Source organism: Theropithecus gelada, chromosome 7b (genome assembly GCF_003255815.1).
Source record: "Theropithecus gelada isolate Dixy chromosome 7b, Tgel_1.0, whole genome shotgun sequence".
In the NCBI taxonomy this organism is placed as follows: Eukaryota; Metazoa; Chordata; class Mammalia; order Primates; family Cercopithecidae; genus Theropithecus; species Theropithecus gelada.
The window spans coordinates 67,911,910-67,927,152 of NC_037675.1; the positions used below are offsets into that span (position 1 = coordinate 67,911,910).

Sequence of the window (15,243 nt, forward strand, 5' to 3'; positions counted from 1 at the left end):
ACTCAGGAGGCTGAGGCAGGAGAATCGCTTGAACCCGGGAGGCGGAGGTTGCAGTGAACCGAGATCAGTGCCACTGCACTCCAGCCTGGGCGACAGAGCAAGACTCCATCTCAAAAAAAAAAAAAGAAAAAAAAAGAAGTGGAAAGAAATTCAGTAGCCATTTAATTCAGCCTTGCAGTTGATGCAGTCTTTAGCTAAACACTGGGATAGTTTGGGAGGGAAGGCCGTTAGTACAATTTTTTTATACATTGTGCCTAAGAGGCTTTTGAGTCATGGATCTTTGATAATTTCTTTACTTTCAGTAGTAACGTATCCTTGGTAATTTTTTTACTTTCAGTAATAATATATCCTAGACAAATTTTATGCATTTTTTTCATACTTGAAAGAAACTTTTTATTAAAAAATAGTATTAATGGAGCATAATCTGGTAGGAGTGTTCATTACTACTGTTTTATTGTTTTTAAGCTTTTTCCATGGTTAAGAGTAGGAAATACACATTTTTGGAGATAAAAACGTGAATCCCAAATTTATCCTCTTTCCAATTTAACATAAAGATTTTGATGGATTTTATTCACCATTTGGTCTTACCCTTTTTTGTATATCTTCTTCTTTTATTATCCTTTTACCTCTGTTCTCTGATTTTACATTTTGTTTTTTGCATTTTTTTTTTCTAGATACAGGCCTAGGTATTTTATTTTACTTTTCATTATAGTCATAGAGTCTTCTCAATTACTTTAACTAAGTAGGGTTTTTTGGGTGGTTGGAGGAGAAAACATTAATTTGTCTGCTTATTTATTTTATATATTGCTTATAATTCTTTTGTGAATTATTTTAGGGTTTTTATTGGTTGTTTTTGGCTTCCTGATAGAAAAATTATATTGTTTGCAAATAAAGATTGCTTTCCTCCTTTTTCTTCCATTTTTGGCCTCTAATGTTTTCTCTTCTCTAATTGCGTTGTTTAATAACACCAAAAGATATTAAATAATAGAAGAGATAGTGGACATCCTTGTCTTATTCCTTATTTTAATGAGAAAGTATCTAACATTTCCAGTTAAGTAAGTTGCTGGCTAATTGGGCAAGTACAGACACATGTGTATATCTTTATATCTATATGTATTCAGGCTAACAAACACCTCTTAATTTCTATGTAAACTTTAAATTTTTTATTTTAATTATGTAATTAGGTAATTATGAATGATGTTGAATTATGTCACTTGAGTTTTCAGCAGTTATGAAAATAAACATATAATCTTCCATTAATATAATGAATTTTATTAATGCATTTGTAATATTAAAGACCTTTGAACTTCTGGAATGTACCCTTCTTTTAAATTTTTTTTAGTGTTTTGGATTCTTTTGCATATTATCTCATTTAAAGTTTTTGCATTGTTATTCTTTAGTGTGTTTTATTTGTGCAGTTTTCTGTGCAGTTTTGTGAAGGTTTGGGGCCAATGTTATGTGACTGTCATATAAAAATAATTTGGAAATTTTCTTCCTTTTTAAAATCTAGTCCTTATTTTTATTTTATTCAGGCACTGTTTTAACAGATGTTCAAGTACCTACCATGTGCTATTAACAATACAACTCTGATGGTAGTTAATAGTTCCTTAGCTTACTATGTATTTGTCAGTACTCTAAGTACAGTTGATTCTCACTACTTGAAGTAGATTTGTTCTGTGAAGTAGCAGTGAATAATAAATTAGCTCTTACTGGAATTACAATGTTAGGTTCCTATAAGCCTCTGGTCACAATATTTTTGTCCACGTATCAATATATCACTAAAATGTGTGTTTCTATTTAAAGACACCTTATTTAATATATATATTGTTGATTCATTAATATTGAACTCATGTCCAACAGCAGTATGACTCATGCCTGAAGGAAGCTTTTGTAACACACATATTTTCTCCCTAAGGCCTATCACAGGCATCTTGTGCTTAGGAACACTAGACAGCACTTGGGCATTGTAAATAGCCAAATCATCAACAAAAAGCACAAAAATGAGAACATTGTTGCACTTAATAGACTGTGAAAAGAATACTCCTTTATAGTATGGGAGCAGAAACAAAGCAGAGCATTACTTTGTTCAGTTTCAGCTGACAGGATACAAATCAGGTGACTCAAAATTCTCCCCCTCTGCACATTTCCACAAATTATTGCCAGAGTGCTGCGAATATTGATGTTGGATTACACATAAATTTTATTGAGTAGGCAAATTCACAAATGTGGAATCTGTGGATGAGGATTGATTGTATTTCTGTGTATTTAATATGTGTTCATTTATTGGTCACAGCAATGCTGTGAGGTAGGTATTATAACACATACTATACAATAAAGAGGTTAAGTTCCTTGCACAGTGTTACACAGTCAATGAGTGTTTGAGGACAACACTAAAGTAGTGTAACTGATACCAAGACATGTCGTTTGCCCTTAGGAGCTATTTCCATCTAAAAGGGTTAAAGATGTTTTGCTCAAATAACTAAATTTAAGGTAGTTTGAGATAAGTAGCATAAGGGTAGTGCCACCCAGATGTAATGGATATTCAGAGGGAAGATTATTTTGGAGACCACGGAAGGACGTTAGGTGATGGTTTCTAAATGGAGGCTTTTAGAATCAGTAAGATTTCAAGTTGGCTTATGAGGATGTAGGAGATGAACTATTTCAGAAGGTACTCATTTTTTACATCAAATACCTTCAATGATTCTAGTCTTTTTGGAATAGGAAAGTGGTGGTGAAGGGGCAACCTCTTTAGTTTTCAGTTTTCAGGATTCATATACTCACTCATTCATATGACTGTTTTTTCCAGTACTATTTAAAAATCTATTCTGCCTTTGTAATACTGGGAACTAAAGCATAGCACCATTAATTGGAAGTCTTAAAGATGAACAAGGTAGTGTTTTAATGTAAATGTATGAATTTCTTATTATGGAATAAGAAAAACCAACAATAGATTGACATTTGTGCAATAGGACTCCAAGTAGTGGGTGTTGTGTGGGAGAGTGAAAAATTCAAGTAAATATTAAAAATTGCTGAAATACAAAGATTTTCCCCATATACAATACTTTTGTAATATACTCATCTTGTTTTTCAATGCATCTCATTAATCATACATCTTAACTGCATTGTAAAACCAAAAAATTAAGAGGGAATTTTTAAACCAAATAATCTAACTTGACTAGGCAACATAGTGATTATCATTTCACATTTGGTGCCCATGTAATTGGGCTGATTTATCACAGGTGGTAGATGTGTAAACCTCCCTGTGTATGATCTTGTTGAGGGCAAGAATTGTGGCTTTTCATTTTTTGCATTTCTGATAACCAGCAAAGTTCCTATCACATAGAAAGCCCTCAGGAAATGTTACTGCTTAACTAAATGAATACTCCAAAATCCTTTGTGACTAATAATCTCTGTGTAAATATTGTAGATTGTGTTGATCAGTGTTCTTGCATTCTATGTATTATTGTTTTCTTTATTTTCAGTGCAACAGTGTGAGAGTGATCAAAGTGGAAAAAATCTGTCCCTATATTTAGCTTTGTAATAAAAAACCACCATACTAATTCATAATTTTTTCATCTCATTTGGCTGCTTTTCTTTTTACTGTTAGTTTTTTTTTTTTTCTTGTCAGAGAATGTTAGGTAATTTTCCAGTATAACTTTCTCAATAATATGTTTCCTCATTACTGCAGTGAATAACTCAGTGATGTGAAATTAGAAGATAACCTATTCTGTTTCAGCACCAGTGCTTTGACACATATAACTTGAAATGTGAATATGACTTTTGTTTTTTCATGTTAAAGGATTCAATTTTTCATCAGTTACTTAGATCTTCAGAAAACCTGAAGTTAGGAAGGAATTTTACTAGTTATTAAGTCCTATTCTATTTTAATGCCTGCAGTAGTAAATGTTTATTTATGATAAAACTCTTTGATTAGGTAGTAGGGAAAATTCAAGGTCAAAAGTACAAATTTCTGCCAAACTAAAGAAAGAATATTTTAATATGACTTGCAAGCTTCTTGGATTCATATATATTAAGGAGGGGCGTGGAAGATGACAGTGTTAAGAATCACATAGCGTTCAATAAAAAGCCAATAAAAAGTCATCTCTGTGCCAAGAGTTATTGAACATTTTGAAATAAGAGTTATAGATTAATTCATATATTTCAATATTATCAATATTTGCTCTTGGTCTAGTTCCCCTCCTCTCCCAAGAAGAAATTGTTTTTTGATCCACTGTTCAATTTTAGTTCTCTCTGTTAAACATATCAAGCTTACAAGGCTAAAATAGGTGTCATTGAGAATATATTTAAAAAAAAATATTGAAAAAATTGTATTTTTTTGAAAATTCCAAAATAGAGATTTATTTATTAAGGGTTATTTAGTTTATGCATAAAAATCACCAGTTGTTCCTTATTGGGTTTTTTCTTTTAAAACACGCATCAGTTCTTTTGGGGTTGCTTTGTTTGCCCCAGCACTTTAAAAAAATACAGCTTTTTTTAGCTCCAGGAAGAACAGTTAAGGTTAAGGCGGTGAGGCGTTTTCTTGAATCTTAGCGGCTGAAGGGTTCATCTCTCCCCGTCTAGAGAATACGAACAGTAGGTAGTTTCTTAGGTTGAAAAATCTGTCCCTGAAGGAAATAATTCTGCAGAAGAATGCAGACAGAGTCATCTATGGTCAATTGTTTGTGCCCTATAGCTTTGAAAGAAACGCCTCTTTGGTTTCAGCTGTAAAACAACAACAACAACAACAAAAACACAAAAAAGAAAACAAACAAAAAAACTTGTCTAGCTAGATAGAAAGAGCAGGGTTTACAATAGTGCTGTGAGACTGGACTATGCAGACCACATGAGAATACACACCAGTTTGCTTTAAAAAAAAAAAAAAAAAACCACATAGAGGCCCTGCATAATTTCAAATCAAACTCTTTGTAGCCCTTAAAATAACCAAAATAGCAATACAGCAAGAGCCTCATAAGGTCACATGCCTTTTTTTTTTTTTTTTTTTGAGATGGAGTTTCGCTCTTGTTGCCCAGACTGGAATGCAGTGGTGCGATCTTGGCTACTGTAACCTCCACCTAAGGGTTCTAGCGATTCTCCTGCCTTAGCCTCCCAAGAAGATGGGATTACAGGCTTGTGCTACTGTGCCTGGCTAATTTTATATTTTTAGTAGAGACTTCACCATGTTGGTCAGACTGGTCTCAAACTCTGACCTCAATTGGTCCACCCACCTCTCCCCCCTTTTTTTTTTGAGACGAGTCTCTCTTGTTGCCTCGGCTGGAGTGCAATGGTGCGATTTCCACTCACTGCAACCTCCACCTCCCAGGTTCAAGCGATTCTCCTGCCTCAGCCTCCTGAGTAGCTGGAACTACAGGCGTGCACCACCACGCCTGACTAATTTTTTATATTTTTAGTAGAGTTGGGGTGTCACCATGTTGGCCAGGTTGGTCTCAAACTCCTGACCTCAGGTGATCTGCCCACCTGGGCTTCCACCAAAGTGCTGGGATTACAGGCGTGAGCCACAGTGTCCGGCTATCATGTGCTTATTTTTAAAATGAGGTGGACGACACCATTCCCCCAGAGCTGTGTTCCTCTTTGGCGACAAAACAAAACCAAAAATCCCTGGGACTTGACTCATTAGAAGTGTTAATCGATTTTTGCCACGCTGAAATGAAGCTATAAAGTCAGTCTGTGCTGTCGTGAAATTCCAAGATTTGGAAGTAAGATCATTATTTATTGGTCCTTTAGAATAGGCCAAAAAAAAAAAAAAAAAAAAAAAAAGACTTAAAAAACAAGGGCTGTCCCCTGCAGACTCTGGCAGGACTCAGGGACGCAAGCCAGGGGCAGCTCACTGACTTGATTCACAGTGATTCTGGTTTGCCTGTTTCTCCGTGTAGCCACGAGTCGGGGGCGTGTCCAGCAGTGAGAACGCCTACACCTTGTAGTTAAGCTCGGCCATCATCTGGGTGTACATCTCATAGATGACATCGATGGTGGCCGTGTAGTTGACTAGGAAGAGGCGGATCTTCTCCAGGCACTCCTCCTCTGTCACATTCTGCCCCTTGGAGAGCGCTTTCAGGATGTCGGACTTATAGGGGGCTGCGTACAGTGCTGCCTGGAAGATCTGCATGATCCAGCCATGGTACTTCTTGAGGGCCATCTCGTAGGCCTTGGTGGCGTTGACGCGGATGAGGTTGGGGTGGTTCTCGTCCCGCTCCCCGTCACAGGTGCTCTGGAGGAAGACCTGGATGAAGTGGAGGCCTCTTTTCAGCCACATCAGTGCCAGTGTGGCCTCTACTTTGGGCCACTCTGCTCCATACATTTCTTTCTCCACCTCCAGGATGTTCTGCAGGGTCCAGAACTTGGCTGGGTTGGTGTCGTACATGGCTTTGATTTTCGTGATGTTGCCGCTTATGTTTGCCTTGATGGGAGTAAACACTGGGGACCCAAGGTAATCGAAGAAGGGCGGCAGGTGGGACACCGCCTCGAGGAAGTGCCTAGTCTCGATCTGATTGTCCGCGGGCAGCGGCTTCAGCAGGTGTTCAGCCAGCAGCGCCATTTCGGGGTCGAGGCCCGCGGTGATGCCCCAGCCGCCGTCAGCGCTGGGGTTGTCACAGCCACCCGCCGCAGGCTCCGGGGATGCCAGCGTCGAAAAAATTGTATTCTTAAACATGGGATCATATTTGGAGTCTTAGTGTCTATGAAATCCTCCTGCTACAAAATTTATATATGGGTAAAAACTAAAACAGGAATTTGAAATCTTTTAACTTTTAGATTACAAAAAAGAATATGGGAAATACACACAAGAAGAAAGTTTTAAAATCCCTGTAATCCCTCTATCCAGAAATAGTAATATTTTGATATATACATGTTCAGGGTTTTTATTTTGTGTGTGTATGCACACACATTTGTACTGTTTTATAAACTTTGAATCATACTGTAGGAACACTTTTGTTCCTTGCTTTTTTCAACTTTATGAACATTTTCCTTTGCCACCAAAAATTTAGTTCAAAGTCATTTAAAATGGTTATATAATTTTCCACTCAATGCCTATATCATAAGTGATCTTCAGCAGTGGGACATTAGATATATAGATACATCCAATTTTCGATTATGAACAGTGCTATGCTAAGTATTTTTATGTAGCTTTTTATACACAATTCCTATTTTTGTATGATGAAGGGAATGGAATTTTAAATCTTATATTGATTGTACCTTGCAACTATATTTCTGTTTTGTCTTAGATATTATCAAATGATATGTTTAAATATTTATCTTGGTAAATAAATACTTGATAAATTAGGTCATTTTTGTAACAAACAAAATTTTTTAATTTTTATTCTATTTTGATATAGGTCAGTTGTAGTTGTAATGAAGGAATCATATTTCCTCAAATCTAAAAATTATAAAGATAGAAACTGGTATTTCTTCACATCTAACAGTTTGATTATACATCTTATGATTAACGTTAATATTATCTGAGACATATTTCACTGTCCTTTATGTGCACTTCTTTATGTACATTGTCCACTATGACAAAATATGTCTCTTAATTTAGGTCTTAGGGAATGAACACTTGTTTTTAATATTAACCTATCAGAGTAAGCACTTTAATTGGATTAGCTCATTTAATTCTCATAACATTGCATGAACTATAGGTAGCATTTTATCCTATTTTATACATGTGGAATTCTGACTCATAGAGTCCTCATGTGTCATAGAGTCCTTTGTAGGGCTACAAAGTATAGGCAGTAATATAGGTGGAGTATCATGATTGGTTTGTAGGAACTCTGGTACTGGCACCTGCATTTGTAAACATCTACAGCAGGAATGTATATGCCATTTAGTGCTTTTGTTTTTTTATTCTACTCTGATTGAAGATTATTTTCCAAAGTTATTCTCTTAACAAAAATTGAAAAATATACTATATAGAATATGTATACAGATATTTGTATGCATATGTATGTGTATGCATTCAGGTGTGAATAGATATCCACAAACCTAACTGAATATTAAAATTTTAATACTAGAAATATTAAAATAGTTGCTTTGCAGACACTAGGTTATGGAACACTATCCACTGACTGAAATTTTTTTCTGGCTATAATTTGAGTATAATTAAAATATAAACTTGTAAGTTCCTCTTTTTAAAAAGATATTTTGGAAAAACAGATTTTACTCTTTTCGTTAGAAAAGTATTCCAATATGTAACTGTATATATACTCAGACATGCATATCTCTGATTTAAAATGATTTATTCTTTAGTTTTAAGCCTATATATATATTTTAAAAATAATTTCTTATTTTAGATTCGGGGGTACCTGAGCAAATTTGTTACATGAGTATATTGCATGATGCTGAGGTTTGGAATATAGATGATCCTGTCACACAGGTACTGAGCATAATACCTGATAGGTAGGTCTTCAGCCCATTTTCCCTTCCCTCCCCTCTCCCTTCTTTAGACATCTCTAAGTGTCTATTGTTCTCATCTTTCTGTCCATATGTATTCCATTATTTAGGTCACGCTTATAAGTGAGAACATATGATATTTGGTTTTCTGTTCCTGTGTTAATTAGGATAATGGCCTCCAGCTACATCCATGTTGCTGCAAAGGACACATTTCAGTCTTTTTATGGCTGCGTAATATTCCATGGTGTATATGTGCCACATTTGCTTTATCGACTCTCCCATTGATGGGCACTTAGGTTGATTCTATATCTTTGCAATTGTGAATAGTGATGCAATGAACATATGAGTGCATATGTCTTTTTTGTAGGATTATTTATTTGCCTTTGGGTATATACCCAGTAATGGGATGGCTGGGTCAAACAGTAGTCCTGTTATAAGTTTTTGAGAAATCTCTCAACTGCTTTCCACAGTGGCTGAACTAACTTGCATTCCCACCAAGAGTGTGTATGTGTTCTCTTTTCTCCCCAGACTTGTCAGCATTTATTATTTTTTGACTTTTTAATAATCACCATTCTGACTGGTGTAAGATGGTATATTGTAGTTTTGATTTGTGTTTCTCTGATGATTAGTGATGATGAACATTTTTTCATTTGTTCCTTGGCCACTTGTAATGCCTTCTTTTGATAAGTGTCTGTTTATATCCTTTGCCGATTTTTTTTTTTTTTTGAGACGGAGTCTCTGTCGCCCAGGCTGGAGTGCAGTGGCACGATCTCTGCTCACTGCAAGCTCCGCCTCCCGGGTTCACGCCATTCTCCTGCCTTAGCCTCCCGAGTAGCTCAGACTACAGCGCCCGCCACCACACCCAGCTAAGTTTTTGTATTTTTAGTAGAGACGGGGTTTCACCGTGTTAGCCAGGATGGTCTCGATCTCCTGACCTCATGATCCGCCTGCCTCGGCCTCCCAAAGTGCTAGGATTACAGGTGTGAGCCACCGCTCCCGGCCCCATTTTTTAAACGAGTTTTTTTTAACCAAAAAAAATTTGGTTAAAAAATTTTTTGATTTGTTTAAGTTTCTTATAGATTCTGGATATTAGACCTTTGTTGGATGCATAGTTTGTGAATATTTTCTCCCATTCTCTAGGCTGTTTACTGTTGATAATTTATTTTGCTGTGCAGAGCTCTTTAGTTTAATTAGGTCCCATTTGTCAATTTTCATTTTTGTTGTAATTGCTTTTGGGGACTTAGTCATAAATTCTTTGCCAAACCTGATGTCAAGAAGTGCATTTCCTAGGTTTTCTTGTAGGATTTTTGTAGTTTGAGGTCTTATATTTACATCTTTAATCCATCTTGAGTTAATTTTTGTATGTGGTGAAGGTAGAGACTAGCTTCATTCTTCTTTTGAACAGGGAGTCCTTTCCTCACTGCTTCCTTTTGTTGACTTTGTTGAAAATCAGATGGTTCTGGGTGTACGGCTTTATTTCTGGGTTCTTTATTCTGTTTCATTGGTCTATGTGTCTGTTTTTGTACCAGTCTCATGCTATTTTGGTTACTATAGCCTTATAGTATAGTTTGAAATCAAGTAATGTTCTTTTTGCTTAGTATTGCTTTGGTGATTTGGGTTCTGCCTTTGTTCCATGTGAATATTAGAATAGGTTTTTCTAATTTTGCAAAAATGATGTTGGTAGTTTGACAGAAATAGTATTGAATTTATAAATTGCTTTGGCCAGTATAGCCATTTTAACAATATTGATTCTTCCAATTCATGGGCATGGAATATATTTTTGTTTGTCTTGTCTTTCATTTATTTCAGCAGTGTTTTGTAGTTCTTGTAGAGATCTTTCACCTCTTTGGTTAGATGTGTGCATAGGTTTTTGCTGTTGGAAATTGGTGTGTGTTCTTGATTTGGCTCTCAGGTAGAATGTTTTTGGTGTAGAGAAGTGCTATTGATTTTTGTACATTGATTTTGTATCCTGAAACTTAAGTTATTTATCAGTTCCAGGAGCCTTTTGGCAGCATCTTTAGTGTTTTCTAGGTATGGAATCATATCATCAGTGAAGAGAGATAATATGACTGACTTCCTTTCCTATTTGAATGCATTTTATTTCTTTCTTTTGTCTGATTATTCTGACTAGCACTTTCAGTACTATGTTGAATAGGAGTGTTGAGAGTGGGCAGCCTTGTCTCATTCTAGTTCTCAAGGATAATGACTCCAGCTTTTACCCATTCAGTATGATGTTGGCTGTGGGTTTGTCATCGATAGCTCTTATTATTGTGAGGTATGTTCCTTCGAAGCCTTGTTATTGAGGGTTTTTATCATAAATAGATGTTGGATTTTGTAGAAAGCTTTTTCCGAGTCTATTGAGATGATCATATGCTTTTTGTTTTTGATTCTGTGTATGTGGTGAATCACATTTATTGATGTGCATATGTTGAACCAACCCTGCATCCAGGAATAAAGCCTACTCGATCATGGTGAATTAACTTTTTAATGTGCTGCTGGATTCATTTCGCTTTTTTTTTTTTTTTCGGGTTTTATGTTTGTGTTCATTTGGGATATTGGCCTGAAGTTTTCTTTTTTGTTGTGTCTTTGCCACATTTTGTGTCAGGATAATTCTGGTCTTGTAGAATGAGTTAGGGAGCAGGGGGAGTCCCTCCTCCTCAATTTTTTGGGGGAATATTTTCGGTAGGATTGGTGCCAGTTCTTATTCGTATGTGTGGTAGAATTCAGCTGTGAATCCTTCTAGTCCATGGCTTTTTTTGTTGTTGTTGGTAGGTTTTTAATTACTGACTCAAATTTGGAAGTTGTTATTGGTCTGTTCAGGTTTTCACTTTCTTCCTGGTTCAGTCTTTGGAGAATTTATTTCCTTTAGATTTCTAATTTGTGTTCATAGAGATGTTCATGATAGTCTCTGAAGATCTTTTGTATTTCTGTAGGATCAGTTGTAATGTCATCTTCGTCATTTCTGTTTGTGCTTATTTGGATCTTCCCTTTTTCTCCTTTGTTAATCTAATGAAAAGCCTGTCAATCTTTTTTATTCTTCTGATAAACCTATTCTTCTTTCCATTGATCTTTTGTATGGATTTTTGAGTCTTAATTTAATTCAGTTCTGATCTTAGTTATTTCTTTTCTTTTGTTAGCTTTTTTTTTTCCTAGTTCCTCTAGGTACAAAGTTAGATTGTTAATTTGAGATCTTTCTAATTTTTTTATGAATGCATTTGACACTGTAAACTTTCCTCTTAACATGCTTTAGTTCCATCCCGAAGATTTTGTTAATATGCGGTTCCATTTTTGCAAATTTCGAATAATTTTTTGGTTTCTGCCTTCATTTCATTGTTTCCACAAAACTTATTCAGGAGCAAGTTCCTTCATTTTCATGTATTTGTGTAGTTTTGAGAGATCTTCTTGGTGTTGGTTTTTGTTTTTATTGCACTGTGATGTGAGAATGTGCTCAATATAATTTTGATTTTTTTGAATTTATTGAGACTTGCTTTATGACCAAAACATTTGTTTGATCTTAGAATATGTTTCTTGTGCAGATGAGAAAAATGTATATTCTGTGATTTTGGGTGGAGTATTCTGTAGATGTCTATTAGGTCCCATTGGTCGACTGTCGAGATTAAGTCTGGAATTTCTTTGTAGTTTTCTCCCTCAATGATCTGCCTAGTCCTGTCACTGGGGAGTTGACATCTCCCAGTATTATTATGTGGCTGTTGAGGTCTTTGTCTAGGTCAAGAAGAACTTGTTTTATGAGTCTGGTGCTCCAATGTTGGGTGTGTATAGACTTAAAGTAGTTAAGTCTTCTTGTTGAATTGAACCCTTTGCCACTAAGTAATACCCTTGTTTGCCCTTCTTAATTGTTTTCAGTTTAAAGTCTGGTTTATCTGATATTAGAATTAAAACTCCTGCTCTTTATTGTTTTCCATTCGTATGGCAGTTCTTTTTCCCTTTAATTTGAGGCTGTGGGTGTTGTTACGTGTGAGATGCATCTTCTTGAAGACAGCAGACAGTTGGATCTTGTCTTTTTATTCAGTTTGCCATCCTATGCCTTTTAAATGGGTCTTTCTTCCATTCACATTCTGGGTTGGCATTGATATGTAAAGTTTTGATCCTGAAATTGTGTTTTTAGCTGATTGTTTTGTAGAGTTGTTTGTGTAGCTTCTTTATAGTGTCCGTAGGCTATATGCTTAATTGTGTTTTTGTGGTATCAGATACTGTTCTTTAGCTTTCATGTTTAGCACTCCCTTATGGACTTTTTGTAAGGCTGGTCTAGTGGTTACAATTTCTTAGCATTTGAAGCTTAGTTTGCTGGGATATGAAATTCTTCATTGGAATTTATTCTTTTTAAGGCTGCTGAAAATTGGTTTCCAATCTCTTCTGGCTTGTAAGTTTCTGCTGAGTAGCCTGCTACTATCCTGATGGGGTTTCCTTTGTAAGTGACCTGACTCATCTCTCTAGCTGCCTTTAAGATTTTTTCTTTAACATTGGCCTTGGTGAATCTGATGTCTGTGTGTCTTGGGGATGGTCATCTTGTATGGTATCTCACAAGAGTTTTCTGTATTTCTTGAATTTGCATGTTGATATCTCTAGTTAGATTGGGGTATTTTTCATGAACTGTATCTTCAAATATGTTTCCAAAGTTGTTTTCTCTCTCAGGAATGCCTCAGGAATGCCAATGAGTCCTAGGTTTGGTGTCTGTGTAATCCCATATTTTTGAGAAGTTTTTTTTCATTTTTTAAATATTCTTCTTTCCTTATTTTTATCTAAGTTGAATTGAAAACACTAAACTGGTCTTCAAGCTCTGAGCTTCTTTTCTCAGCTTAGTCTATTCTGTTGTAAATTATGAAGTTCTTGTAGTGAATTTTTCAATTTTAGAAGTTCAGTTCGGTTCTTTTTGAAAATGGCTATTTTGTCTTTCAGCTCTTGCATAGTTTTACTAGATTCCTTTGATTCCTTGAATTGGGTTTCACCTTTCTCCTAAAGCCATTGAACTTCCTTGTTATCTAGATTCTGAATTGTCTGTCATTTCAGTCATTTCAATCTGGTTAAGATCTATTGCTGGGGAGCTTGTGCACTCTTGGAAATAAGAGGACAATGACTTTTTGAATTGTCAGAGTTCTTTTGCTGATTCTTTTTCATCTGAGTGGGCTGGTGTTCCTTTAACTGTGGTTTAAGTTGAGTATACTCAGTTGGCTTCTTTTCTAAGTGTTTTCAGAGGGCCAAGGCTCTGTACAGGATTTTTATTTGTGAGTGGATTCTTGCCCTGAGTCTCACAGGTGATGTATATTGGCAGAATATTTTTGGTGTTGTAATTTGTTCTGCCAACCAATAGATGGTGCTTAAGTATAATGGCTGATAGATAGGCTTTGGCTCTGACATGTCGCTCTTATTTCAGCAAGTTTAGAGCACTGCTGTCTTCCCTAGGAGCCATTCAGTGACGGGAACTAGTCCTCACATTCGGAAACCCCACACAGGGTTCCTAGTTTCCTCTCTTCAGTCTCGATGTCTGTATTGCCTTTCAGCTCTTGGTGTTTCCTCTCTGAAGATTTGTTCAAAGTTTGTTTGTTTACTTGATATTTTGGTCTCTCTTGGTGGCATAGGCACTTCCTGGCTGTGTCTAGTCAGCCATCTTGTCCTCTTTGCCCTCTCAAATCCTTCTTCAAGCCAGTATTTTTGTTATTGCTATTGAAATAGACAACAATTGTCCTAATGTTAAGGAAAAATTTATTCAATAATAGTTGTTAAAGTACATTAAGGAAGACTTTATTTAGGGTCATTGCGATAGATGTGAGGACCACTGACATGGGGTTTTACAGTGAGGGAGAGAGACTCGCAATACAGCATGGGCAAGTGGGAATTTATAGCCAATGAGGAGGAATGGAGAGTTAGTGGATAGAAAATTACTAAAAGGAAATATCAGAGTTAAAAGGTGATTCTGGCTAAACTCACCTAGAAGGATTTTTTTCTGAAGACAGGCCAAGATAATTAGACATCTCCTGGGGATGGTGGAGAATGAAGAATGCAATTAGATATCCAGGATGATCAGTTATCAATGTTTTTGCTATAGTGACTTAGCAGAGTTTTTTGCTAAAACTGAATTTTACAAGAAAGTGCACAGATGGACCTAGGAGAAGTCTTAGGAACCTTGTTAACATTTGGTCAAGCAAAAAATCTTGATCAGTTATGAAGCCCTTCACATAATAAAAGTGGCTTTAATAATTGTGAATTTAACCCTGCATAGAAATTTTTCAAATAAGAAACTAATATACTTCAAGAATATGCAGGGGACTTTTTACTAGTAATTTAGTTACATGTTTCCCTCTTTTTGTTTGTTAGAAGTTACATGAGGGCAGTTATGACTTATGTTCACTAAGGTTAATTCCGTTGAATTACATACAAAGCATTATTTTCATGGCCAAGGCCATTGGTAGTGGTGGTAGGGGCTGGAACAAATAAATTTATTAGATAAGATACCCTTAACACTGATATAGGTCCATTTTGTTTTAACAGCATTTCTGTAGAGACAAAAAAGCATAGAAAATACACTCATTGCTGTTTGGAGTACTTTGTGGTAAATCTGGAATCCGTGCTTTTACTTTTACAGTAGTTCCATAACAAGGTTATTTTTAAAACACCACCCCAAACTGAAATTTCAACGTTAATTGGATTGACACTTCTAGTTGTAAATCAACACTTCCAGTCATAAATCTTGAGGAAATTGACATCAGACCTCATGATATGCTGTTTTCAGTAGGTTAGTTTTCTCAGCATTATTTTGTGCTACGGAGAAGAATCTCTGTGTTTTAAACCTTTTCAAAGCTATGTAACTTGATATTTGCTCTT

The 15,243-nt window shown here is 35.8% G+C and overlaps 1 protein-coding gene and 1 pseudogene across 7 annotated transcripts in view; one reads left to right on the plus strand and one right to left on the minus strand.

The window, feature by feature from the left end:
* Positions 1-15,243, plus strand: part of GPHN (gephyrin) — a 719,765-nt gene that overhangs the window by 78,378 nt on the left and 626,144 nt on the right. The window lies entirely within an intron of this gene.
* On the minus strand, positions 5,827-6,618 carry LOC112628784 (annotated as a pseudogene). Its single transcript, XR_003120481.1, has one exon. The product of XR_003120481.1 is annotated as a glycolipid transfer protein pseudogene (transcript).